Genomic DNA, 26,125 nt, shown 5'->3' on the forward strand with positions numbered 1-26,125 from the left:
ATATTTTCAAACAATCCGATAATGGGGATACTAAGGTAGAAAACTGGGTTAAGAATCACCTGGAATAGCCCACCAAACCCAATAAGGATCTCCATTCTTTCTTGGTGTCTGTTAGGCGCCGAGGGTCCGCTCGTCAGTACGGCCGGCGCCTAGCAACGGGGACGCCACTGTCGGATCGTGTTCCCCGTTGCTGGGTCTAAGTTTATATCATCACTGGTTTCCTGGCTGTGTAGCATGCAGCTGCACGGCATGTTGTAATTATCACTCATCTGTTTCCCTGGCCATGCAGCTTGTCAGCTGCATGGCATTTAATCCAATCAGCCTCCAAACAGCTGATTGGAAGACTCTCTGTTAAAAGCACTCCCAGGACTCCTCACAGACGCCGGTGATAGCTTCCTGTTTGCCTGATTCTGCTGCAGAGAGAGTTCCCAGTCCCGGTCTGTTCGTTTGTTCCTGTTCTCAGTGATCCTGTACTCGGAAGTTACCATCTGTTCCTGGAGTCTGATCGAGCACCTTTAACATCTGGTGGCGTTCGTGAGTCGCGGCGCAGCCGTGTGTTGCGGCTTGTCCGCTACTATTTATTATTGTGTTTATTTTGAGTTCTGGAGCTTTGCGGAGGATTCCGCTTCCACAAGATCCACTCTGGTGTCCAGCGGTGCCGGATAGGAGTGTCGGATCCGTGGATCTTTGGTTGTCCTTTTCCCTGGCGGCTAGTCCGCACATACCTTTTGATTTAGTTTAGTTAGCTTGTAACCCCTGGCTTGGTTGCTTAGTCAGAGGGCCCCTTGTTATCACCCTGTCTCGGACTTCCCCTTGTCTCCCATTAAGACCTGCGGGGGCATCGGGGTTGGGCAGACATAATCCGCCCTTCGAACGCGGCTGCCATGGGCTCAAGCAACCATAGTCTCGCAGGGGATTTCTGATAACACGGGCGAGACAACGGAGTTAGGGCGCCAGGGGTTACTAGGCTCTCCAGCTCCCACAACCTGTATTTCATTCCTGTACTCAGATCTCTGCCATAAGATCTTCTCCAGTCTGGAGTACAGGAATCGTAACATTATCACCGGCCAGACAAAAGAAAAAAATTTCAACAGGAGTTAATTTTTTTCACTTATCCAGTTGGGAGAATTTTGTCGGCCTCATGAATCCCACCGGTGTTGGGCCAAATCCTGGCCAGTTTTTGGTTAGTCAGATTCAGGAACTTACCCAGATGGTTCAGGATCTGTCCCTCCGGGTAAGCTCACAGGAAGATCTGTTACGGACTTCCCCGAGGGTCATCCCTGAACCAAAAATGCATCTGCCTGACCGTTTTTCTGGGGATAGAAAACAGTTTTTTAATTTTAAAGAGTCTTGTAAACTGTATTTTCGTTTAAGACCAGTTTCCTCAGGTACGGAGGCTCAGCGGGTTGGAATTATAATTTCTCTGCTTCAGGGGGATCCTCAGACCTGGGCTTTTGGTTTAAAGACAGATGATCCGGCCTTATCGTCTGTAGACGCCTTTTTGAAATCTTTAGGGCTATTGTATGACGACCCTGATAGAGAGGCATCCGCAGAAAGTCAGTTGCGTGCTCTAAGACAGGGTAGGAATCCTGCAGAGAATTATTGTACAGAGTTTCGCCGTTGGTCGAACGACTGTGGCTGGAATGATCCTGCCCTGCGCAGTCAGTTTCGCCTCGGCTTATCTCAATCTATAAAAGACAGCCTCCTTCAGTATCCCGCTCCTGAGAACCTTGATAAACTCATGGAGCTCTCTATTAAAATAGATCGTAGGCTCAGAGAGCGGAGGACTGAGAAAGGGGCATCTGTAGTTTCTTTTCCCTGTGTTTCTTCCGTTCCGGTAGACATGGAGGAGCCTATGCAGGTTGGTCTCTCCAAATTGTCTCCGGAAGAAAGAACCAGGAGGCAAAATTCTGGTCTGTGTTTGTTCTGCGGAGGTAAGGGACATTTTGCCCGTAGTTGCCCAAACAAGTCGGGAAACTTCCTGACCAAGTGAATAGTGAGGGGGTTCACTTTGGTCTACAGCTCATCTCCTCAAATAATTCACTATTGGTTCCTGCTAAAGTTTCTTATGACAGCCTCTGTTCCTCGGTCTCTGCTTTTGTGGACAGTGGAGCTGCAGGAAACTTTATGGACTTAACATGGGCCAAGGCCTTAGGTATTCCTCAGTTAACCTTAAGTAGGTGTATCACCATGCATGGTTTAGATGGGAGTCCCTTATCCAATGGGGTTATTTCTCTATGTACACCTCCTGTTTTGCTCTCGGTGGGAGCTCTACATTCTGAAAAGATTGAGTTTTTTCTTACCCATTGTCCAGCAGTTCCTGTGGTTCTGGGTCACCCTTGGCTGGCCTTTCATAATCCCATCATAGATTGGCAGTCTGGGGAGATCCTACAATGGAGTACCATCTGTGATAAAGAATGTATTACACTTCCTATCCGAGTAGCTGCTGCCAGGTCCGCACATATTCCTGGAGAATACCAAGATTTTTTGGATGTGTTTTCCAAGGGCAATGCGGATATTTTGCCTCCCCATAGGCCTTATGATTGTACCATTGAGTTAATTCCTGGTGCCACGTTGCCTAAAGGAAGGTTATATGCATTGTCTGGTCCTGAAACTGTGGCCATGAATGAGTATGTGAAACAAAGTCTTGAGAAAGGGTTTATCAGGCCATCTAAATCCCCTTTAAGTGCAGGTTTTTTCTTCGTAGAGAAGAAGGATGGTTCCCTCAGACCCTGCATTGACTTTCGAGCCCTGAATAAAATCTCAGTAAAGAATACTTACCCTCTGCCTCTGCTCTCTGTCCTCTTTGATCAGCTACGTTCGGCTGTTATTTTCTCTAAGATTGACTTGAGAGGAGCATATAATCTCATTAGAATCAGATCAGGGGATGAGTGGAAAACGGCATTCAGTACTCAATCAGGTCACTATGAGTATCTGGTCATGCCATTCGGCCTATCTAACGCTCCGGCAGTCTTTCAGGATCTCATTAATGATGTGCTCCGTGAGTTTCTGGGAAGATTCGTTGTGGTCTATTTAGACGACATTTTGATTTATTCTGACTCTATAGAACAACATGTTACCCAGGTGCGTCAGGTACTTAAGAAATTACGTGAAAATCACTTGTATGCCAAACCGGAGAAGTGTGAATTTCACGTCACGGAGGTATCCTTTTTAGGGTACATTATTTCCCCTCGGGGATTCCGAATGGAACCTAAGAAGCTCCAAGCCATCCTGAGTTGGGCGCAACCCACCAACTTAAAAGCAATTCAGCACTTTTTAGGGTTTGCAAACTACTATAGAAGGTTTATTCACTCTTTCTCTGACATAGTTGCTCCCATTGTGGCACTCACTAAGAAGGGAGCAGATCCTACCAATTGGTCATGTGAAGCTAAAGTATCTTTTCAGGCCTTGAAACAAGCCTTTGTCTCAGCCCCTGTCCTTAGACATCCCAACCCAGAATTGCCTTTCATCGTTGAGGTAGATGCCTCGGAGGTTGGTGTAGGGGCTATCCTTTCTCAGAAGGATCCAGATTCCCTTGAGTTACATCCTTGTGCCTTTATGTCCAGGAAATTCTCATCTGCTGAATCCAACTACGATGTTGGTAATCGGGAGTTGCTGGCTATTAAATGGGCTTTTGAGGAGTGGAGACATTGGCTTGAAGGAGCGACCCATACCATTTCTGTTTTGACGGATCACAAAAATCTTCAATACATTGAATCAGCTAAGCGACTGAATGCCCGACAGGCTTGTTGGGCTTTATTTTTCACTCGTTTCAAATTCATTATCACCTTCTGACCTGGTTCCAAGAATACCAAGGCAGATGCCTTCTCACGCAGTTTTCTTCCCGTTCAAGACAACAGTCCGGTTACTCTCATACTTCCGCCTTCAGTCATTCAGGCAGGTCTCACACAGGATGTTTTTTCTCAATTGAAGCTGCTTCAACATCAAGCTCCGGGAAATACTCCTGCTGGCCGTCTTTTTGTTCCTGAGTTTTTGAGAGCAACTGTTTTGGAGGAATTTCATGATAGCAAAGTTGCAGGGCATCTGGGAGTCGCTAAAACTTTTGAATTGGTATCCCGCTCAGTGTGGTTGCCTGGTCTTTCTAAAGACATTAAAGAGTTTGTTGTTTCGTGTCAGGTCTGTGCACAGCATAAAGTTCCCCGTTCTTTGCCTATTGGTCAACTTATGCCATTGAATGTTCCCCTTAGACCATGGTCGCATATCTCCATGGATTTTGTGGTGGATCTCCCTCTGTCAGCTGGATGCACAGTCATATGGGTGGTAGTGGACCGTTTTAGTAAGATGGCTCATTTTATTGGTCTTCCCCGATTGCCATCTGCCCAGGGATTGGCAGTCTTGTTCCTCCGTCATGTTTTCAGACTCCATGGGTTACCCACTGATATTGTTTCTGACAGGGGTCCACAATTCATTGCACAGTTTTGGAAGTCTTTTTGTGCTTCGTTAAAAATGAAATTATCACTAACCTCCGGTTATCATCCACAATCAAATGGACAGACTGAGCGAGTGAACCAATCCTTAAAACAATATTTGCGTTTGTACTCGGCCAAACTCCAAAATGACTGGTCTGAGTTTCTTCCATTGGCAGAGTTTGCTTATAATAATGCCTGTCATTCCTCCACCAATGTGTCTCCATTTTTTGCAGTTTTTGGTTTCCACCCCAGAGCTAATTCATTTTTCCAACATTCCTCTGTCTCCTCTCTGGCCCTGACCTCTCATCTTAAACTTATTTGGAAAAAAGTGCACATAGCTCTCAGAAAAGCAGCTTTCAGGGAAAAAGATTTTTCGGACAGGTTCCGGCGGCCGTGCACTTTTAGAGTAGGAGACAGGGTGTGGCTGTCGACTCGCAATATCAAACTTCGACAAACCTCAGCCAGATTGGGTCCTAGATTTATTGGACCATTTCTCATTATCAAAAAAGTCAATCCAGTTGCTTTCCGGTTACAGCTACCAAAAACGTTACGGATCGGAAATACCTTCCATTGCTCTTTGCTCAAACCATATGTTTCATCTAGCAGATTTCCTCGTAAAAAACCTCAGGGGAGATCACCAGTTAATGTACAGGGTCAGCAGGAGTTCGTGGTTGAGAAGGTTCTCGATTCCAAGTTGTCCCGGGGTCGGCTTTATTTTTTGGTGCATTGGAGAGGTTATGGTCCTGATGAAAGGTCGTGGGTCCTAGATGAGGACCTTCATGCCCCAAGGCTCAGAAGGGCATTTTTTCAAGAATTTCCTCAGAAACCCGGATTTAGGGGTTCCTTGACCCCTCCTCAAGGGGGGGGTACTGTTAGGCGCCGAGGGTCCGCTCGTCAGTACGGCCGGCGCCTAGCAACGGGGACGCCACTGTCGGATCGTGTTCCCCGTTGCTGGGTCTAAGTTTATATCATCACTGGTTTCCTGGCTGTGTAGCATGCAGCTGCACGGCATGTTGTAATTATCACTCATCTGTTTCCCTGGCCATGCAGCTTGTCAGCTGCATGGCATTTAATCCAATCAGCCTCCAAACAGCTGATTGGAAGACTCTCTGTTAAAAGCACTCCCAGGACTCCTCACAGACGCCGGTGATAGCTTCCTGTTTGCCTGATTCTGCTGCAGAGAGAGTTCCCAGTCCCGGTCTGTTCGTTTGTTCCTGTTCTCAGTGATCCTGTACTCGGAAGTTACCATCTGTTCCTGGAGTCTGATCGAGCACCTTTAACATCTGGTGGCGTTCGTGAGTCGCGGCGCAGCCGTGTGTTGCGGCTTGTCCGCTACTATTTATTATTGTGTTTATTTTGAGTTCTGGAGCTTTGCGGAGGATTCCGCTTCCACAAGATCCACTCTGGTGTCCAGCGGTGCCGGATAGGAGTGTCGGATCCGTGGATCTTTGGTTGTCCTTTTCCCTGGCGGCTAGTCCGCACATACCTTTTGATTTAGTTTAGTTAGCTTGTAACCCCTGGCTTGGTTGCTTAGTCAGAGGGCCCCTTGTTATCACCCTGTCTCGGACTTCCCCTTGTCTCCCATTAAGACCTGCGGGGGCATCGGGGTTGGGCAGACATAATCCGCCCTTCGAACGCGGCTGCCATGGGCTCAAGCAACCATAGTCTCGCAGGGGATTTCTGATAACACGGGCGAGACAACGGAGTTAGGGCGCCAGGGGTTACTAGGCTCTCCAGCTCCCACAACCTGTATTTCATTCCTGTACTCAGATCTCTGCCATAAGATCTTCTCCAGTCTGGAGTACAGGAATCGTAACAGTGTCTTCCACCTTACTCACAAGGAACTTCAGACACCCACTGCACACCACAAACCTTTAATTCTTTCCTAAGGTAGATTTTTTTTAAGTACCCATGTTTTTCCTGCCTCTTGAAAGGACTGAAGATATGCCCTCAGTCTGTTGATGTCGCCGTTACAATGACTCACTATATATGACAACCTTCCAATTACCCAATTCCAAAGATCCAGGGGGGGGGGAATTCACCATCTGACTGGTGAACTTGTGACCCAAGTTCATGATGGACTTTACAAGTATGCACAGTGACAACCTCCTGTTCCTTTCATGCCTTAAATAGATTGACGTGGTAGATCTCCCTACCTCTACAGGAGTCAGGTTCGGCAATCTCATAATTTACATCTCCAACCCTCCTGATTATTAGGACAGTGTCGGGGGCTGTTTGAAGTAATGTACAACAAAGAGATACTTTTTGTTTCGTTTATAAAAAAAAATAGACATTTTGCTAATTTGAGGTCAAGTTAAATGAATATGACTTAAGCATGTATTGAGTAGCAATAGGTAATGAGCTACACTGCTTGAGCTCTATGTACTTCAGTAATAGTCATAGTGAAAAGCAATTTTAAAATAATATTTTTTTTGATAATTTGTTTCAATTCAATCAATTGCAAATAAGAACACAAAATGAAACATACAGATCAAAATGAACTCTCTCAAAAAAATGGCCTGTTCATGAGAGCGCTCTCTCTTGTTGCATCTCCAGTCACTGTTTAACAATGGTCAGCAAGCATAGAAGCGTTCCACCTGCCCTGATATGTTTGTTCCACTCCTGAAATGTCTTTGTGGATTTGGTCACTGTGCTCATCAGTTGTCAGGAAAAAAGTCCAGATGAGCATTGCGAAAGTGGACTTTGAGTGACATGTTGCAGCCTAATTGATGATACTTTTCTAGAAGGATGCTCACAATCTTAAGTTTCCAGCTCTTCTCTTACCCAGGCCATACACAGCACCTATAAAGGCTTCCCAAGACACTGTCTCATTACTCTGGAGGAGAGGGTTAGGCTGTGGGAAGGGGGGGTTAGGTTTAGGCACCACCAGAGAGGGTTAGGCTGTGGGAAGGGGGGGGTTAGGTTTAGGCACCACCAGAGAGGGTTAGGCTGCGGGGAGAGGGGGTTAGGTTTAGGCACCACCGGAGAGGGTTAGGCTGTGGAAAGGGGGGGTTAGGTTTAGGCACCACCGAAGAGGGTTAGGCTGTGGGAAGGGGGGGTTAGGTTTAGACACCACCGGAGAGGGTTAGGCTGCGGGGAGAGGGGGTTAGGTTTAGGCACCACCGGAGAGGGTTAGGCTGTAGGAAGGGGGGGTTAGGTTTAGGCACCACCGAAGAGGGTTAGGCTGTGGGAAGGGGGGGTTAGTTTTAGGCACCACCGGAGAGGGTTAGGCTGCGGGGAGGGGGGTTAGGTTTAGGCACCACCAGAAAGGGTTAGGTTGTGGGAAGGGGGGGTTAGATTTAGACACTGCTGGGGAGGGTTAGGGGGAAGGTAAATATTCTTACTTGACCTGTCAGTATTCTCACCATTGGAAGACTGCGACCATTCCGAACGCTGGTCACCCGTATCACACCCAGTGTAACTTGCTCCCTAGGTAGGCAATAACAAAATGACTTTATGCCCTTGTACAAAAACTGTAGCCCAGGGGGGTGGGGGTAACCTCTGGGTAGCATATACCAATAATAAACTACGACTACAATTCATTTTTAGCCTTCAGGTGATGATTGGGCTCACTAAATCAACCCCTATTTTCTCAAAGGAGACCCCTGCAAATGGGAGGGGAATCAATTTAGCAGGAGACATACAGTTCATTGCTGTCTTTTAATGCAGTTGGCACAAAACCGAGAAACTTCAGTATAAACACCCAACCAAAAGAATCAGGTGGCTCTTTTTCTGACACTTATTATGGCGTAAAGTGAAGTTTTCATCCTTAAGAAGTTACACCACAATAATAATAGTAGGCTGTCTTTACGAGTGGAGTAAATTGGCGTTTGAGTGGAAAAATGTCACCTCACCACACACATAAAAAAACATTTACATGCATTCTGGCTATTAACATAAATTATGACCACAAATCTCAAACAAATCAAAGGAATATTGTTTATTACCAGTTATTTATATAGCGCACACATATTCCGCAGCGCTTTACAGAGAATATTTTGGCCAATCACATCAGTCCCTGCCCCCTATCACATGTATACGCACACACATTCACGCTAGGGTTACATTTGTATGGAGCCAGATAACCTACTGTTAGGGTCTCCTGCCCTGTGCTGCCACGTCATCATGGCAACCGGGAGACAAGTGCTAGTGGAGTAACCTGAGCGCAGCTGATACTCCGGTTCGGGTCTTTTGCTGTGCAGTGGTTATAGGCTCTGTGCACGGCAGGGGATCCGGTGCTGGTTTTTGTGCTCACAGTCTGTGAGGTCTGAGTGGGGCGTGGACAGCACCTACTTTATAAGGCCTCTTCTCAGGGTAAGCAGATGCTGCTGAATCTTTGTTGGTTAGTCAGTTCATGAAAGTTAGCCAGTACTGTGTAGCTTTGTATTTGTTTGTTGCTTACTGCAAATAGGCCTGGGGATTTGGTATTACACTCTGCCAATCCAGACCTAGCAGTAAGACTGGAGTCAGTCGCTTAGCTTGCTGGTGTTCTGTTACCACTCTGTGAACTTAGCAAGTTTGTGGCTGTATTCTAAGACTTGCCTGTCTAATCCTGTCTCACTGTGCTAGGTGTCAGGGGTCAGTTTAGTGGCAGTAAGCTAAAACCTGTGCACTGCAAGTGAGAAATAGGATTGTGGAGACTCTCCTTGTGTCTATCATTCCATCTCTGACCAAGGAGTTTACTGCCACACCCGTTGGTAACCCTTTAGGGTTTTGCTGTTGCCCTTAGCAACAGCATTTCGGGTTCTCTACGTATTAAAACACAACATCTTGCTTTTTCCATCTGTGCAGTTCTAATACTAGGGAGATACCCAGTTCCTTAGCCTCTGGGCTTCTCTGTTCACTTTGTGTGTATTTTGTTACCCTATTACCTCCTGTGTACGTTATGTCATATTCCCCAGTTTGTCTGTAAGTCCATTTGTTTTGCATAACAGTTCAAACACCAGTACATTCCTGCAGACACTGGAGTGCATAACAGTTCTGACACCAGTACTTTCCTGCAGGCACTGGTGTGCATAACATATTCAGCAGCCTAATACTCCTGTTGAAATTTTGTGGGAATATGGAGCATACCCCTCAAAATACGTTGCAACAGGTGGTCGATCAGGTGCAGGTCCTGACTCGACAATTTAATGATTTGTCCATTAAAATGCACACCTCCCAGGCTGCTGGCGGAGCTCCCGCAGCAGCAGCACCTGCAGGGGTTAAGGAGCCGAAAGTAAATCTCCCGGATCGTTTTTCTGGAGATCGCTCGCAGTTCTTTTCTTTCAAGGAGAGCTGCAAGCTATACTTCCGGCTTAGGCCTCAGTCTTCTGGGTCGGAGATTCAGCGGGTGGGCATAGTGATTTCCTTGCTACAAGGAGACCCACAGGTCTGGGCATATGGGTTGCAGCCTGACTGTCCGTCGCTTAAAAGTGTTGATGCTTTTTTTACGGCACTGGGCTTGTTGTATGATGACCCTGACAAGACGGCCTCAGCCGAGGCTCAGATTTCGATCCTTAAGCAAGGGCGAAGGCCAGTTGAGGTTTACTGTACGGAGTTTCGGAGGTTGGCCCATGATACCCAGTGGAATGACCCAGCCCTGAGACACCAGTACCGAAGAGGTCTTTCTAACCAGATAAAGGACCAACTGGTACAATATCCCTTGCCTGATAGCTTGGATCAGCTCATGCAGTTATCCATCCGGGTGGATAGACGGCTGAGAGAGCGTAGGCTTGAAAGGGAGACTGAGATTTCCTTCCTTCCCAAGGGAACCTCAGACTCTGAGGAATTTTCTGAGGAGCCTATGCAGATTGGGGCTACCCGCCTCTCCTCGCGTGAGAAGACGCGGAGGAGACAGCAGGGGTTGTGTTTGTACTGTGGGAATAAAGGTCATGTGGTAGTATCATGCCCAGAAAAGCCGGAAAACTTCAGGGCCTGAGGGTGATGGGAAATATCCTGTCAGGCCAGAAGTCAGAATTTCCCAAGAAGACTTTTATCATTCCGGTGACCTTGAAGATCCTCGGTCAAACTGTCAAGACTGAGGCCTTTGTGGACAGTGGGGCCGACGGGGTTTTTATGGACCGCCAATTCGCCCTGAAACACTCTGTTCCCTTAGTACCATTGGCATCGGAAATTGAGATATGTGGGTTAAACGGGGAACCATTATCCCAAGGTAAAATTACCTCTTGCACTAGCCAGATTTCTTTGTTTATTGGAGCCACACACTCTGAAAAATTGTCCTTTTATGTGACTGTCTGTACTTTTGCCCCATTGGTGTTGGGGTTACCCTGGTTAAGGGCCCACAATCCTCAATTTGACTGGGTCTCTGGGGAGATTCTTAGTTGGGGTACTGATTGTTTTAGGAGTTGCTTGAGCCTTCCAGTCAGGCTCTCGCAGCTAAGTTTGCCAGGATTGCCAGGGTGTTATGCAGATTTTGCGGACGTGTTCTCCAAAAAAGTTGCAGAGGTACTACCTCCCCATCGCCCCTATGACTGTGCCATTGATTTGTTGCCAAATGCTAAGCTTCCCAAGAGCAGGTTGTACTCCCTGTCACGTCCTGAGACTCAGGCTATGGCAGAGTACATTCAGGAGAACTTGGCTAAGGGATTTATCAGACCTTCACAGTCTCCAGTTGGGTCGGGGTTCTTTTTCGTGGGTAAAAAGGACGGTTCGTTGAGACCCTGCATCGACTTCAGGGAATTGAACCGTATCACGATTAAAAACTCATACCCACTGCCTCTCATTTCGGTCTTGTTTGACCAGCTTCGTACTGCCACCATTTTTTCTAAGATTGACCTACGCGGTGCGTACAATCTAATCCGAATAAGAGAGGGGGATGAATGGAAGACTGCCTTTAATACCCACTCAGGGCATTATGAATATTTGGTGATGCCTTTTGGGCTCTGTAATGCCCCGGCAGTCTTCCAGGATTTCATGAATGATGTGCTCAGGGAATATTTGGATAGATTCTTAGTTGTATACTTAGATGACATCCTAATCTTCTCCCATTCCCTGGAGGAACATCGGAAGCATGTACGCTTAGTCCTCCAGAAACTCAGAGACCACCGGCTTGGGGCGAAGCTGGAGAAGTGCGAATTTGAAGTTCAGCAAATCGCATTTCTAGGATATATTATCTCCCCAGAAGGTTTCCAAATGGAGGGTTCCAAGGTACAGGCAGTCCTGGATTGGGTGCAGCCCACTAGTTTGAAGGCGCTTCAGCGTTTCCTGGGCTTTGCGAATTTTTATAGACGATTTATCGCTGGATTTTCGTCTATAGTGGCGCCCTTGGTGGCACTCACTAAGAAAGGGGCGGATGTTGCTCACTGGTCTTGTGAGGCTAAAGCGGCTTTTGCCCGTCTCAAAAGGGCATTTGTTTCGGCCAAGGTGCTGCGACACCCAGATCCAGAGCGTCCTTTTGTGGTGGAGGTGGATGCCTCTGAGATGGGTATTGGGGCAGTGCTTTCTCAGATGGGAGTGTCTGATAATCGCCTTCATCCCTGTGCTTACTTTTCCCGTAAATTTTCGCCTGCCGAGATGAATTATGACGTGGGTAACCGGGAATTGTTGGCTATTAAGGATGCACTCGAGGAGTGGAGACACTGGCTTGAGGGGGCTAAGTTTGTGGTCTCAATTCTCACTGACCATAAGAATCTGGCATATTTAGAGTCAGCGAAGCGTCTCAATGCCAGGCAGGCACGATGGGCTTTGTTTTTTGCTCGCTTTAATTTTTTGATAACATATCGCCCTGGGTCAAAAAACATCAAGGCTGATGCGCTCTCGCGGAGTTTTGCTCCAATCCAGGAGACCACCGAGGAGCCGTTGCCCATTGTTTCCCCATCATGTATTAAAGTGGGCATTACCCAGGACCTATTATCATTAGTCCTTAGAGCACAGGAGCAGGCTCCTCCAGACCTTCCGGTAGGTCTTTTGTTTGTGCCTCCTAGGTTAAGACAGCGAGTGTTCCTGGAATTCCATGCCAAGAAGTCGGCAGGTCACCCGGGTATTGCCAGAACTCGGGAGTTGCTATCTAGGGCGGTGTGGTGGCCCTCGGTGGCTAAGGATGTGGATCAGTGGGTTCGGGCATGTGACATCTGTGCCCGAAATAAGACTCCTAGAGGGGTTCCTGTTGGCCCATTACATCCACTCTCTATCCCATCTAAGCCATGGACCCACATTTCAATGGATTTTGTGGTGGACTTGCCCAAATCCTCGGGGATGACAGCCATCTGGGTTGTCGTTGACAGGTTTTCGAAGATGGCGCACTTCGTTCCACTGGTTGGGCTGCCATCAGCCAGACGCCTGTCTGAATTATTTATGCTGCATGTTGTGCGTCTCCACGGGTTGCCACTTGATGTGGTCTCTGACCGCGGATCCCAGTTTGTGGCCAAATTCTGGAGGGCATTTTGTTCCGATCTCCAGATTTCTGTCAGCTTGTCGTCTGGCTACCATCCGCAGTCTAATGGGCAGACTGAAAGGGTGAACCAGTCCTTGGAGCAGTTCCTCAGGTGTTATGTCTCCAAGTGTCAGACTGACTGGGTTGCTCATCTGTCCATGGCGGAGTTTGCCTATAACAACGCGGCTCACTCTGCTACAGGGATCTCTCCCTTCCTTTGTGTGTATGGGCATCATCCTAAGGCCAATTCTTTTGACCCCCTGGACTCCACGCCTGGTGGTTCCTCTGTGGTTTCGGTCCTTAGAGGTATTTGGAGGAAAGTGAAGAAAGCCCTTCTGTCTGTGTCATTAGTGACAAAAAGGGTTTTTGATAAGCGGAAAAGACCCTGCAGCTTCAAATTAGGAGACTTCGTCTGGTTGTCTACCAAGAATTTGAAGTTGAGACAGCCATCTCATAAGTTAGGGCCCCGGTTCATCGGCCCTTATAAGATCACCAGGGTTATCAATCCGGTGGCATTTCAGTTAGATCTGCCCCGTTCTTTGGGTATCAATAAAACATTTCATTGTTCCCTTTTAAAACGGGCGATTAGTAATCCTTCTTCCAGTGGAAGACCTTCCCCTCTTCTGATACGTGGCCAGAGGGAGTTTGTTGTTGAAAGGATTCTTGACTCCAAGGTGGTTCGGGGTCGGCTGTCATTTTTGGTGCACTGGAAGGGGTATGGCCCGGAGGAGCGGTCGTGGGTGCGCAGTTGTGATCTTCATGCCCCCAGACTGATACGCTCTTTCTTCTCGCAGTTCCCCGATAAACCCGGTGGTAGGGGTTCTTTGACCCCTCGTCAGAGGGGGGGTACTGTTAGGGTCTCCTGCCCTGTGCTGCCACGTCATCATGGCAACCGGGAGACAAGTGCTAGTGGAGTAACCTGAGCGCAGCTGATACTCCGGTTCGGGTCTTTTGCTGTGCAGTGGTTATAGGCTCTGTGCACGGCAGGGGATCCGGTGCTGGTTTTTGTGCTCACATTCTGTGAGGTCTGAGTGGGGCGTGGACAGCACCTACTTTATAAGGCCTCTTCTCAGGGTAAGCAGATGCTGCTGAATCTTTGTTGGTTAGTCAGTTCATGAAAGTTAGCCAGTACTGTGTAGCTTTGTATTTGTTTGTTGCTTACTGCAAATAGGCCTGGGGATTTGGTATTACACTCTGCCAATCCAGACCTAGCAGTAAGACTGGAGTCAGTCGCTTAGCTTGCTGGTGTTCTGTTACCACTCTGTGAACTTAGCAAGTTTGCGGCTGTATTCTAAGACTTGCCTGTCTAATCCTGTCTCACTGTGCTAGGTGTCAGGGGTCAGTTTAGTGGCAGTAAGCTAAAACCTGTGCACTGCAAGTGAGAAATAGGATTGTGGAGACTCTCCTTGTGTCTATCATTCCATCTCTGACCAAGGAGTTTACTGCCACACCCGTTGGTAACCCTTTAGGGTTTTGCTGTTGCCCTTAGCAACAGCATTTCGGGTTCTCTACGTATTAAAACACAACATCTTGCTTTTTCCATCTGTGCAGTTCTAATACTAGGGAGATACCCAGTTCCTTAGCCTCTGGGCTTCTCTGTTCACTTTGTGTGTATTTTGTTACCCTATTACCTCCTGTGTACGTTATGTCATATTCCCCAGTTTGTCTGTAAGTCCATTTGTTTTGCATAACAGTTCAAACACCAGTACATTCCTGCAGACACTGGAGTGCATAACAGTTCTGACACCAGTACTTTCCTGCAGGCACTGGTGTGCATAACACCTACCAGTATATTTTTGGATTGTGTAAGGAAAATGGATTACCCAGAGGAAACTCACGCAAGTACGGGGAGAATATACAAACTCCACACAGTTAGGGCCATAGCGGTAATTAAACCCATGACCTCAGTGCTGTGAGGCAATAATACCATTACATCATCCGTGCTGCCCCAACATAAGACAATAAATAAAACATGGACTACAGTGACTCTGCATTCTTGCATTCAGGTTTGCCAACCTATACATTACATAGACAAAAAAACTCTATTACTTAACATAATACTCCAATATTATCATAAATAGGCTATGGGGTATATTCAATTAGGTTAGGTTTAGGCACCATCGGAGAGGGTTAGGCTGTGGGAAGGGGGGTTAGGTTTAGGCACCACCGGAAAAGGTTAGGCTGTGGGAAGGGGGGGTTAGGTTTAGGCACCACCGGAGAGGGTAAGGCTGTGGGATTGGAGGGTTAGGTTTAGGCACCACCGGAGAGGGTTAGGCTGTGGGGAGGGGGGGTTAGGTTTAGGCACCACCGGAAAGGGTTAGATTGTGGGAAGGAGGGGGGGGGGGGTAGGTTTAGGCACCACCAGAGAGGGTTAGGCTGTGGGAAGGGGGGGTTCGGTTTAGGCACCACCGGAGAGGGTTAGGCTGCGGGGAGGGGGGGTTAGGTTTAGGCACCACCGGAAAGGGTTAGGCTGTGGGAAGGGGGGTTCGGTTTAGGCACCACCGGAGAGGGTTAGGCTGCGGGGAGGGGGGGGTTAGGTTTAGGCACCACCGGAGAGGGTTAGGCTGTGGGAAGGGGGGGTTCGGTTTAGGCACCACCGGAGAGGGTTAGGCTGCGGGGAGGGGGGTTAGGTTTAGGCACCACCGGAAAGGGTTAGGTTGTGGGAAGGGGGGGTTAGGTTTAGACACTGCTGGGGAGGGTTAGGGGGAAAGTAAATATTCTTACTTGACCTGTCAGTATTCTCACCATTGGAAGACTGCGACCATTCCGAACGCTGGTCACCCGTATCACACCCAGTGTAACTTGCTCCCTAGGTAGGCAATAACAAAATGACTTTATGCCCTTGTACAAAAACTGTAGCCCAGGGGGTGGGGGGGTGGGGGGGTAACATCTGGGTAGCATATACCAATAATAAACTACGACTACAATTAATTTCTAGCCTTCAGGTGAAGATTGGGCCCACTAAATCAACCCCTATTTTCTCAAAGGAGACCCCTGCAAATGGGAGGGGAATCAATTTAGCAGGAGACATACAGTTCATTGGTGTCTTTTAATGCAGTTGGCACAAAACCGAGAAACTTCAGTATAAACACCCAACCAAAAGAATCAGGTGGCTCTTTTTCTGACACTTATTATGGCGTAAATGGCCACCCCGAGAAATGGAGGACTCTATAAGCAAATCCTGCTTTTTTAAGGGATCTGGAACCACTAACCGCAACACTAGTCTGTTTGTGCTTGTGTATTAATTAATCTTGGAGTAACACAAAACAAAAATAATCTTATTTCCGTTATATGGGACAACATGACACCAACCATTGAAAATATATTCTCCAAAGCCCTTTTAAAACAGGGTGTTCAGTTGAGCCTTTCCTAAATCAATTGAGGTGCACGGGGAAGAGATCTCTTTATTGATATCACTTATCTGCACTTCAGCACTATCATCACTACTCCCATGGTCATGGGTGACCCACACGGCTTCTGGACATATTAGAATTCACAAGCATTAAAAGGAACAGTATCATGGATAGATAAATCAGCCTTCGTATGCACATTACCGTGCCACAAGGAAAAAACTTTGGTCCTAACAGCACTACATGAACAAGCCAGTCTTCAGGGGACTGTACCCGAGACAGAAACAAATTCCGGGGGGAGAAGGGAAATGTCTCAGCCAGGACAAGAGCTTGAAAGTGAGGGGCGGCCCGGCTACATTTGACTGCCGTTTAGGGGGAGCGGTCCAGGCAACGCAAGAGTGCCCGGACTGATGGGGGCGCTGCATGACGTCATACGCAGCCGCTTCGACCCTCACAGCGACGGGTAGCTCCCTGCCAGCGGACAGGAGTTGCGCAGGCTGGGAGCTGCTCCTACAGTACAAAAGCATCGCCGCGGTGCGATGCTTTTGTACTTGTGCGACGGGGCAGGGACTGACATGCGGGGCGGACTAGCCCTGTGCTGGGCGTCCGTCCGCATGTCAGGGAAGCTGATCGTAGATGTGCTAAATTTACGATCAACTCTGAATTAGGTCCATTGTCCATATTGGCACACAGGTGTAAATGAGCCGGCACCAACGATGATCGACCTCAGGGCCGCACATCGTTCCTCGTTGGTACCTACACACTGAAAGATATGAACGATTTCTCGTTCATTACTGAACAGGATTGTTCATATCGGCCGCACACATCGGCCAGTGTGTAGGGCCCTTTAGAGTGTAACTAATCAATACAGACAATAAATATAAGATACTCTGGTTATAGTACCACCAGTAAGGTGCGCAGAAACAAGTGTATGTATTAAAAATTGGCAAGCATTTAATACAATACAATAACAAGGAAAATTTCATGTACACAATAAAATGAATGGATAACCACAGACTTCCAATAAAATTTAGAATAATAACTGCTGAGTGTTGTTAATAGTGAGCTCCACAAAACGATAATAACAGTCACCTGCTGGGTCATTTGTGATAATCCACAGTGATATTTCTCTTGCTCTTATAAATCAGTGACAGTATAAAACAGGGCCTCGCCACTGTCTCTGTTTCCAAGCGCTGTGCTCAACCCTTAAATACTTTTCCAGGTTTTGGTTAGCCGGTGATGTAAAACCGGAGACAAGCGCTATTGCCAGTGCTGATTTACTGATCCAGTAACCCTCCAGTAACCATTAGGATGTAGTCCTTACCCACAGGCGGTAATTCAATACACTGGTCTGTCATCCAGGCGCCAGACGTTTCTTGAATGTGAGTCTCACCGCTAGTCATGTGACATACAGCATCTCGCGTACATTGGCCAACACATGATTTCTGACGCAGTGCGTGACCTACCATAATGCGATCGCATCCCAGAAGGATGGCGTTATGATAGACAGGTGGCTGCAGCATGGCATTGGGGGAGTGGAGTAGGAAATGCAGGCGTCTCTTGCTGGTTTTAGGGTGGTCCGATGCATTTCCTGCGACAGGAAACATAGCAGCGGTTCGCCTGTACACGCATCCTGCTGCGTATGCAGGGGTTCGTCCACCATTTTGATTCCTGCGATGCTATCGCAATAGAATTGCAATTGCATTGCAGGGCGGCGCCATACGTGCTGAGCGACCTTGACCTGTGCTGGGTGGCCCCCAGCCTGCGATTTAATCCTCAGCAGTGTTTGCTATGCTAAGGACTCAACCCCCCTAATCTGCTATATTATACCAAAAACTTTTGCGAGAGCAAATACTAACCCTACATACAATACTTAGTGCACTATTAGCGAATTAAGATGCAAGACTCAGGAAAAGTACTCAGGCACAGGAATTGCTTCCCATGGCGGAGCGTCTGTGTCGCGTCTGTGCCTTATGGCGCAAAAAGGATCTCCTCGACAGTGAAATAATGTATGGGTGGCTCCATAAGTTGGTGTCCTGACCGTGAATAGCAGAGAGATTTAAATACAAATGGCATTTATTTTTCAACATTTACTTCAATACACTTCTCCCATCGATATTCCAAACTCTTGATTCCATTCAGGAAAAAGTCTGGTTATTGGTCCTCAAACAAGTCCTGTACAGCAGTAATGACATCGTCTTCAGACACAAAAGTCTTCCCACGAATGTGTTCCTTTAGCTTTGGAAAGAGGAAGAAGTCACTATGGGCCCGGTCTGGTGAATAGCTGGGATGGTCAACCATTTTGAACCCTGCAACATCAACGGCAGCCAATGCAATGCGACTCTTGTGAGCTAGCGCGTTGTCTTGGTGGAACAGAACCCCACGTTGCAGTTTCCCTCATCTCGTATTGATTGTCTTGGAAACTTTTGGCATCAGCTGTGAGTAGTAGTCAACGGTTATAGTGGCTCCACGATCCAAATAATGATCAAACGCAATTCATCTGCATCCCATAAAAACTAGGCCATGATTTTGCCAGCCGACGTCTGAATCCAAAATTTCATTGGTGGAGGTGAGGTCAAGTGTTTCCACTGCATGCTCTGTCTTTTTGACTCTGGATCGAATTGGTGGATCTACGTCTCGCCCATTGTCAAGAATCAATCCAAAAACCCAGTTGAATTTGCACAATAGGTGGTCAAAAGACACAATATTCAATCTAATTTGCTTCTCATCAGGCGTCAACATTCTTGGAACCCATCATGCTGACATTTTGCGCAGTCCCAATTTTTCCGTCAATATGGTTTGAACTTGGATAGATGAGATGCCAGTAACCTCTTCTAAATGTTGAATGGTCAGATGATGGTATGGATTTTGTTGACATTTTCACTTACTTCACTTCCACAGGCCTTACACTTCTGGCACCATCTTCGCATGACTGCCTTCCACATCTGAATTCACGACACCACTTTTTCACCACAATGTGTCATAGAGGAGACTCCCCTAATGTGTCCTGCAAGTCCATGAGAATTTCACATCTTTCTTTGCAGATATTTAATGATGGCTTAAATTTTAGTATTCTCCATTTTTCAACTTTTAGCAATGTTGTTCCGTTTATTGGGGGTCATTCTGACCCGATTGCACGCTGCAGCTTATCGCAGCGCAGCGATCGGGTCAGAACTGAGCATGCGCCGGTGCCGCAGTGCGCCGGCGCATGCCAGACGGCTGAAGGCCGTCGCTGCGCTACGATCGCCTCTGCCTGATTGACAGGCTGAGGCGGTCGCTGGGCTGGGGGGGGGGGCGTAATGGCGGCATTTGGCCGCCGTTTCGTGAGAGCGGTCCGGCCAATGCAAGCGTGGCTTGCCCGTGCGGGGGGCGGGCCGCAGCGGCTGCATGACGTCACACACAGCTGCTGCGGGCCGGGGAGCGACGAGTAGCTCCCGGCCAGCACGCTAAAGCTGCGCTGGCCGGGAACTACACTGGTCGTTTCTTCAGAGGGAAGGAAATGCCTCTGAAGAAACGACCAGTGTGTGACAGTCGAGAAACGCGTCAGGGTTGCTTCTAGGATCCAGGCACTCCCCACAAATTTGGTAGCCACCGATCTTCAATATCATCCACTTCATTGGATAGTTTGGTCCGTGGACCTGGAGCCACCTCCATTGGTCCCCTTTGCAAAGTGGGGACCGTGGCCACCGACCACGCGTCTGGAGCCAGCGGTCCAGTTGGGCATTGAGCAGTGAACACAGGCGCCACAGCTTCAATCACTTTTGGACACGCCAGGCGGTGAGTCTAGCCTCAGCGCCGTGGATCTAAATACACAAGGAAGCGGTAAGATATCACTGCCCTGAACACCGCTAAGTGATTAAGGTAGAGAGCGGCAGATGAAGACGCTCCCGGTGTGCTACGAGTTAAAGCCTGCTATTTAATAAATTGACTTACAGCCACTTGGAGTAACAGTGCATTTGTTACATAGTATGGCAGGTTCAATGTTTTATTTAAAAGAAACAGTAACCATGATCATGTTATAGATACATGAAGTATTACATAGAACGCAATTGGTGGATATAAATACTTGTCTTTTGCCATTCTTAGACACTTTCTATATTGACTCCATTAAGGACACTTGTAACATCCACTCTGGTATTTACCAGGGTATTACCCAAGTGGAATCATATGTGGACTTGAGTGTTAAGGATCCTATGAAATGAAATATATTTTAATGTTTTAAGTCTGTTTTAAATTTATTGGCCAATTGGTATAGATTAAAGTATGGTTTATGTGCATATTTTAGCAACATTAAATATGGATTAATTTCAGTCTATTTGCGCTATCTTCTTTTCTCTGTTTGTTTAATATAGGATCTGCTCATTCATAGACGAGGCAGTTTGGCAAAGTTGGGACACCTGACTGGATGCTGTATCAGGTGAATTGAGTTGGTGATGTGGTACCAACTATATGGGAAACTGAAACACTGGGTGATCAGTTATCAGTGCATTAGAATAGCTGGGAAGTTCATAACACTGAGGGTTCACGATCACTGGGATGAGATTAACCAGTGAATCTGGAAATGCTGCAACGGAATTACAAAACCAGCTTTACAAGAACGCCAGGATAGGCTGTGCCAGCGAATTAGAAATGCTGCAATGGAGTAACAAGGCAGCTCTTCAGGAATGCTGGGATAGGCTGTACTGGTAAATCTGGATATGCTGCAATGATGAACTGAGCAGCCCTTCAGGATCACTGGGATTGGCTGTACCGGTGAATCTGGATATGCTGCAATGATGAACTGAGCAGCCCTTCAGGATCACTGGGATTGGCTGTACCAGTGGATCTGGATATGCTGCGATGCTGCGCAGCTGACCTGGATAGCTCGGGCAGCCAGGAAGTGCTGGAGATGGAAAATGCATTAGTCTTGAATGCAACAGGATGGTCTGGAGCAGGTTGATAGACAACAAAGCACTGGCGATTTGCCTGTGCTGGGATTCAGGATTCATACCCCTGGCTTGCTGCTGATCGGTGGTGATGATCACATGACTGTGAACTGATTGGACTCTGGGCGGTCAGCTGATCAGAACGGTCATTGTTCCGTTCATGACTGGTTTTGGAGGGAACTGCCAGCGTAGAGTGGGCAGTGGAGACTGACAATAACCACGAGGTCTGGGAGCACCGGTAATGGAGACACAGCGCAGCAGCAGACAGCGCAGGACGCCAGACGGACCAGCAGATGACGGACAGCTCCTCAGACTGCAGCACAGGTAAGAGAGAGCGCGGCTGGGGAGCACTGAATACCTCTGTTCAGGACACGGACTTTTGAATCCATCCTCGTAGATGACAAATGTCAAAACGTCTCTCCGATGGCTTGCCCCTGGGGCATAAGGCCCTATGTACCCTGTGGAAATTGAGACTGAGAGTCTGGGTCAGCATTCAAAAGTTTATAAACTTAGTAAATGCGTTCTCAATACTCTGTGGCAGAACATCTTCCGGAACAGCCCATGCTCTCAGATTGTTTCTGTGGCCTCGGTTGTCTACATAATCAAGTTTCCTTTGCATTTCGATCAGTTGATTGGATTTTTGGGAAAGGATGGCCTTTCCAGAAAAAAATTGTCCACAGCAGATATCGGCGATATATCATATAGTCCTGATGCACTGCAGTCTCATTAGGGACATATAGAACTGGTCTTTTAAATTCTGGTAATAGATTAAAGTCCTTTGAGGAGCTTTGTACTGATACTTCTCTCACTGACAAAGACTACAGGGTTTACTTACAGGTTTGGCACTTTGGGGGTAATTCAGAGTTGATCGCAGCAGAAACTTTGTTAGCAGTTGGGCAAAACCATGTGCACTGCAGGGGGGGGGGCAGATATTACATGTGCAGAGAAAGTTAGATTTGGGTGGGTTATATTGTTTCTGTGCAGAATACTGGCTGCTTTATTTTTACACTTCAATTTAGATTTCAGTTTGAACACACCCCACCCAAATCTATCTCTCTCTGCACATGTTATATCTGCCCTACTGCTAACACATTTCCTGCTGAGATCAACTCTGAATTAGGGTTTTTGCCTCTTCCCTTGGTGGGCTACCCATGTTTACAAGTAAACTAACACCTTTTGAATCCATATGTTCTAAACAGACCACCACTACTCAATTTCCGGTATTTATCAAATTTTATTAAGGAATCTGTTTCCTGCGGCCCCTAATTTCATGAGTAGTGGGGCACAGACTTTAGGCCAAGAGGCATACAGTTGGATTGTGAGAGAGTTTAATATTTGTTCTTCTAGCATAGAGCTTCAAGATGCCCAACGCAAGGTGCTGACCCGATGGTACCATTACCCATCTATTCTGCGGGATCCATTCTCTAGGTCGACCACTATTGGTCGACAGTAACTAGGTTGACAGGGTTTCTAGGTCGACTTGTCCTAGGTCGACAGGTCAAAAGGTCGACATGAGTTTTTCACAATTTTTTATCTTTTTTTTTAACCTTTTCATACTCAACGATCCACGTGGACTACGATTGGAATGGTAATCTGCCCAAAGCATGGCGAGCGAAGCAGTGCACTAATTGGGGTTCCCGGTCACTCTACGAAGAAAACGACACCAAAAAACACATAAAAAACTCATGTTGACCTGTCAACCTAGAGACAGTGTCGACATAGGTACTGTTGACCAATGGTGGTCGACCTAGACACTGTCGACCTAGTTACTATCTACCTTCCATACCACACCTCTATTCTGCATGATATTTGTTCCTACCGTGTCCCGTCTCTGCTGGAGATGCCATAATGAGATGAGTACATGGACTCTCACATATGGTGGCACTGTTCCATTCTGGAAAAAGCTAATTGCCTTGGCTTCAGAAATTCTGGGTAACTGTCCCTTCCGGTCTTGACTTTTGGATGCAGTCTGATTTGACATTCCTATTTCCAGCTCTAAAACGTTACTACTCAGACACATTAACAATGCTAACAGGGCAGGAGTATCGGTGTGTTGCGGTTGTTGTTGGTGTGTTGCGCTTTCATGTTCCTCCATCAGTTTGGGATTGGAGCCAACGGCTTGATATCTATATGGCTATGGATGATTCTTTCCTTGTCTGAAAAACAGAGTTAATTGCAACGTGGTTTACCTGGATTGATTTTAAGACTTCCAAGACATTTAACGCTTTGGTGCCGCACCCGTAGCGTTTCTCTCTGCTATCTCTGCAGGGAACACAGGGGGTCATTCCGAGTTGTTCGCTCGCTAGCAGTTTTTAGCAGCCGTGCAAACACTATGCCGCCTCTCACTGTGAGTGTATTTTTGCTTAGCAGAGCGGCTACAAAGTTTTTTTGTGCAGTTTCAGAGCAGCTTCTGAGAATGCTGATTTATATACAGGAATGAAAAGCTATACCTTATACACACTTTAAATACACTTTACAATGGAGCCGCTGCGGTCGCTAAACTTAATACACACTCTACGCACCTTTTATGTTGTTAGCGTACAGAGTCCTGTACCGTACAAACGCCGCGCTGACGGTACAAAGTACACACAGCGCGTACACACCCAATGAATACACTTTAAACCTTATGCAGCAATGCAGCTATTACACTTTAAACCTTAGCAGGGAAAGAAAGACACAACACCAGTCTGTAGTTAAACCACTGGGTTCCAACACCAGAGCGTATTATTGCTGAAAGGGGGTTACAATATAAACAATACAACAGAATAATGGCTACATTCAATGGTACATAAGTGATTGGATTCGCCGCGCTACCCGGTCCGGCCCTCGGTCATCTAATAGATAACTTTGTGAGTCTTGTGTCTGACCAGGCCTGCTGCAGGCTCTCTTTATACAATTCAACCAAAACATAACACAATGGATACTGTAATCTCTTTGTCCATTGGACACAGGTATGGTCATTTACAGTACAGGAGAAGTCATAGGTCGGTTTGAATAGGTGGGCGATGTCTGTTCCAACTGCTTGTGGGTGGTCTCCTCTGGATTCCCATCGCATACATAATGTACAGTAAATACAGTTTATATCTATATTCTGCTCCTGCACATAACTATCCGCAGGAACATGTGATCTTTCTCAAACCAACACCGGAATGTTACCCTTAAAATACCATTCAGCTGTTTACCAAACACCACCGTATAACCTTGTTCTGTCCCCTCCTATCCTGTAAAGGTGAATCCCTTTGTTCTGTTACCATTTAAACTGCTGTTACTTTCTGATGTGGTGCAGGGAGACTATGTGTACATTGTGCACTATTTGGATTAGATATGTAATGTGTTTTGATAGCCTTCCATGCGTTCACAAACTCTACCGTAAATACTCATACCACGCGCTAATGCGCAGGACCGCGGGAGCGACCATACGCAAATGCGCACGCACGGCAGAACAAGTACACGCGCGGAGGCCATTTGTGTGTAGTTTGTACGTGATGTGTGTACTGCAATATTTTTCGACTTTGACACTTCAGACCTACTCAGTGCTTGCGATCACTTCAGACTATTCAGTTCCTGTTTTGACGTCACAAACACGCCCTGCGTTTTTCCTGGCACGCCTACATTTTTCCTGGCATGCCTGCGTTTTTTCGAACATTCCCTGAAAACGGTCAGTTGACACCCAGAAACGCCCTCTTCCTGTCAATCACTCTGCGGCCAGCAGTGCGACTGAAAAGCTTCGCTAGACCTTGTGTGAAACTACATCGTTCGTTGTAATAGTACTACGCGCGTGCGCATTGCGCCGCATGCGCAGAAGTGCCAATTTTTTTGCCTGATCGCTGCGCAGCGACTGAAATCTGCTAGCGAACTCGGAATGACCCCCACAATTCTTTCCACATGTTGTGTTCCCGCTTGGTACGTCTTCCCCTCCCCTTTCATTTTCATCCTTTCATTCTATTCCTATTCTTTGACTTTCCTCTACGTACAGTATATGTTCAATATAACGATGTTTCAGGGTTGTTACTATTCGAATAATTTGCCTTACTGCTTTGGGGATCAGGACTCGCCCGCTGTTTAGTTTCCATATGATACTTTTGTATTTTGAAAAATGTCCTTTGAAAATAAAGGTTTTTTTTTTTTTTAAAGTGACTTTCCGTACAGGAACCAAGAGGTGACACACACTGCTCAGGGTTACAGAGACAGAACAGTGCGGCTCTGTTACACTATACAGCCAGACACAGGCACGCTGGTAAAGGCGTCACCACCAGTCTCTGTAGTCACACACAGCGAGTATTCATGTGTGACAGTAACAACTTACTGGGCAGGACACGTCCTCTGGCATCGCTACTGGTGTCATGCCCCAACTGGCGCTTCCTCAGGTTACCCCAGTTACCCACGCAGTGATGGGGGGGATGTGCACATGCGTGCTTAGCAGAACAGTACACAGGAGTGTAGAAGGGACAAAGACATGGGGAAAAAACAATGGTAGTTACAATAATACACCTCCACAGTCTGCTCCATCTGTATGGCAACAATATTTCACCACACTCTGTATTACAAGATTACACAACAGCATTCTCCAACTTTACAATAATATCACACAGACATCTCCCCCCTGCACTATAGTAACAGAATACAGGAGGCCGCTGCACAGTCATGTGTGACCCCGGGGTCCCCCTAGCAGCGCAATAACAGTGAGGAGATGAAACAGACACAGCAATATCCTCCATCTACTGCTGGCCCCGCCCAATCCGCGCTCACCGCCAATAGCTAGCCAGTTCCTGTCTGTGGAACGCAGGGGGCGGGGCACGGCTGGAACACACAGGCCGGAAGTTTGGGGTCACACAGCAGCTCCAGAGTCGGGCGTGTAACATCTGGCGGGTGAGAGGAACGAGAAGCATCCGCCGCTGGCAGAGGGTATCAGTATGTAATGTGCCAGTCATTGTTATATAGCTGCTTACAGCACGCAGGAGCCCACACATAGCTATACACATACATAGAGGCTATAGCTGCCTATATACCTCCTGTATACACTCATATATAGAGGCACAGGCGTCA

General features: G+C 47.2%; 1 protein-coding gene across 6 annotated transcripts in view; it reads left to right on the forward strand.

The window, feature by feature from the left end:
• The window catches only part of LOC134983108 (oocyte zinc finger protein XlCOF6-like), a 426,740-nt gene that overhangs the window by 30,760 nt on the left and 369,855 nt on the right, over window positions 1-26,125 (forward strand). For 2 of the 6 annotated variants that reach the window (XM_063948815.1, XM_063948818.1), the window contains exon 1: window positions 25,833-25,990. The exons of 1 other annotated variant lie outside the window; for it this stretch is intronic. The gene's annotated coding sequence lies outside the window, so the exon portion shown is untranslated. Of the gene's footprint in view, window positions 1-25,824; window positions 25,991-26,125 lie in introns of those variants that run through there. 3 more of the 6 variants (XM_063948819.1, XM_063948816.1, XM_063948817.1) reach the window with 3 other exon arrangements.

This window comes from Pseudophryne corroboree (genome assembly GCF_028390025.1).
Source record: "Pseudophryne corroboree isolate aPseCor3 chromosome 3 unlocalized genomic scaffold, aPseCor3.hap2 SUPER_3_unloc_1, whole genome shotgun sequence".
NCBI classification, from domain to species: Eukaryota; Metazoa; Chordata; class Amphibia; order Anura; family Myobatrachidae; genus Pseudophryne; species Pseudophryne corroboree.